This window comes from Saccopteryx leptura, chromosome 11 (assembly GCF_036850995.1).
Source record: "Saccopteryx leptura isolate mSacLep1 chromosome 11, mSacLep1_pri_phased_curated, whole genome shotgun sequence".
Classification (NCBI taxonomy): Eukaryota; Metazoa; Chordata; class Mammalia; order Chiroptera; family Emballonuridae; genus Saccopteryx; species Saccopteryx leptura.
In genome coordinates this window covers 37,486,248-37,489,028 of record NC_089513.1, presented here as the reverse complement: position 1 = coordinate 37,489,028, position 2,781 = coordinate 37,486,248, and the positions used below count along the sequence as shown (strand labels likewise).

Below are 2,781 nucleotides of genomic sequence, written 5' to 3'. Positions count from 1 at the left end.
ATGGGCAGAGCATCGCCCCCTGGTGGGCAGAGCGCCGCCCCATGGTGGGCGTGCCGGGTGGATCCCGGTCGGGCGCATGCGGGAGTCTGTCTGACTGTCTCTCCCTGTTTCCAGCTTCAGAAAAAAAAAAAAAAAAAAAAAAAAAAATGAAAAAAAAAAAAAAAAAAAAAAAAAAAAAAAAAAAAAAGAATAGTTTGGTCTTATAACAAACTATTTGAATATTACCATATAAAAGTTACTATATGAAAAGCTTTGTAAAAATTTATATTATTAAGTTATATATATAATGGTACTTAATTTTTTTTTAATTTATTCATTTTAAAGAGAAGAGATGGGGAGTGGGCAGAAAGCATCAACTTCTCATATGTGCTTTGAGTAGGCAAGCCCAGAGTTTCAAACCGGAGACCTCAACATTTCAGGTCTATCCTTTATCTACTGTGCCACCACAGGCAGGTCTTATTGTTTTTTAAAGAAAGTGGCAAGTAATCATTTACATAGGAAATAAAACTTTCTTGAGTTGCATACTGTGCTTTAGTAGCTGTCTTACATTAGCATACTTACAGATCATTTACTGTGTACTTGATGTATAAAACCAGCACAAACTTTCTTTTAAGCTGCACTCATGATTGGGTGAGTCATCATCTTGTTGAAAATGGACATAAAGGCGATACACATGAAAGAATTTTATCCAAAGTTGTTGGTCCAAATATTACAGCTGAAAATATAATTTTGTTTATTTTCATGTGTCCATTTATTATACTTTAAAATTTACCATCTGCTTGAATTCTTATGCTTTTATTATAAAATGTAATGATTATATTTTTATGCTTATGTTTGAGACATAATTCAAAGACAAAAATCAATCAGCCAAACTAAATTAAATATTTGGGATTTTTGGGGGGTGTGGGAAATTGTTATTTGTAGTTTAAATATATAAACTTGATTATTTAATTTTTTATTTATTTATTTTTGTATTTTTCTGAAGCTGGGAACAGGGAGAGAGAGTCAGACAGACTCCCGTATGCGTCCGACCAGAATCCACCGGGCACACCCACCAGGGGCGACGCTCTGCCCACCAGGAGGTAATGCTCTGCCCCTCAGGGGCGTCGCTCTGCTGCGACCAGAGCCACTCTAGCGCCTGGGGCAGAAGCCAAGGAGCCATCCCAGCTCCCGGGCCATCTTTGCTCCAATGGAGCCTTGGCTGCGGGAGGGGAAGAGAGAGACAGAGAGGAAGGAGGGGTGGGGTGGAGAAGCAAATAGGCGCCTCTCCTATGTGCCCTGGCCGGGAATCGAACCCGGGTCCCCCGCACGGCAGGCCGATGCTCTACCGCTGAGCCAACCGGCCAGGGCTGATTATTTAAGTTTTGTAACTCAATTTTAATTATCTTTAAAAAAAGATAAATCATTGTTTATGCATTCCAGTGGAAAAAATAAAACAATATTTACCCTTAGAAAAATAAAGAATTCAGGTGCAATTTAAGATCTTATGTGACTTATTATATGTGTCAGTATACATTACTTATAAATTACACATCATAATTTGAGGGACTTCTGTGTGTTATAATTAATGATATAGATTATAAAAAGCCTTGTTAACTGATGTATTTCTCCAAGTGATGGTATCCTAAAGAACAGTGTATGTTCATGCATTCAAATTCTAAGTAAAGAAAATGGGAAGTTTACATGTGTAAAGAGTGCTAAAATCTATATGAAAAAAATGTGCAATAATCCTACTTACTTTGAGTTCAAATAATAAATAATAAAATCTATTTTCAAAGATAAAAGGAAACTTATAATTTATAGTTTTAAAACTGCTTTCAGTTTATACTATTTATTTTGAGATATTCTAAGTTGTTGAGTACAGTGTACTTAGTACATGAAGTTGAGGTAAAAAAAAATTTTAAATTGTATATTTTCACTCAAGAACAATAATAAAGTTCCAATGTATCGTGGACATTTCAGAATTGTAAAACATTTAACATTAGAAAAAAATGGTAATTTTATTTTGAGCAACTTTCAGACTCTCAGTTGAAATAGTCTCATTGAAAGCTAATTCATAAAGATAGTGCTGGCCAAGACTGTGGGGTCAGGTGAAGGAGGAAGGAGAAGCAACATGTCTGAACCTTTAAGGAAACTTCACTGTGATGATAAGGTTATATTAACTTACTGTCTTTTATATTTTACTAATTGATGTTTTTAACAAAATCCATTGAGTTTTTTGTGTTTTCATCTCCTTTGGAATGTTAGAGATAATATAATTAAGGATAATCTCTATCTAATTCATTTAGAATAGTATTAAGAAAGTGACTGACAGTGACAACTCATCTCAATATTTGATAGTTGTTATTAAATATTTTGTAGTTATTTCATAATCATATTGTCATATATCATGTTATAATTGAACATATCTGCACAAAATGACCAATGAATTTTCCTTATATGGCAAAAGAATATGGCATAGATTATGGATTTTGACAATTATTTAAAATAATTAATAATATAGACTATAAACTTGATTTCTTAAAATTTGTATTTTGAATATAAGCCTTAAATACAGTCCATTAGTTAGAATCAAAATTTCTCACTTACCTTAGTTCTCCTTTTTGGTATACAATACTCTCTACTTGTGCCCTGAGTAGAGCAATATTAGAGATCTTGTATCATATATCATTTCTCCCAGAGTCAAACAATATTCACCTGACTCTTACATAGCAACTGAAAAGAGCTCCTTGCTTCTCTTCTTTATAAAAGTAATCAAATACAATAATAAACAATTGTCTT

General features: G+C 33.5%; 1 non-coding gene across 1 annotated transcript; it reads right to left on the bottom strand.

Annotated features, from left to right (window-relative positions):
- Positions 1 to 1,274: 1,274 nt before the first annotated feature.
- On the bottom strand, positions 1,275 to 1,350 carry TRNAG-GCC (transfer RNA glycine (anticodon GCC)). Its single transcript has one exon. It is a non-coding gene; the product is annotated as a tRNA-Gly (tRNA).
- Between the last annotated feature and the right edge of the window lie 1,431 nt (positions 1,351 to 2,781).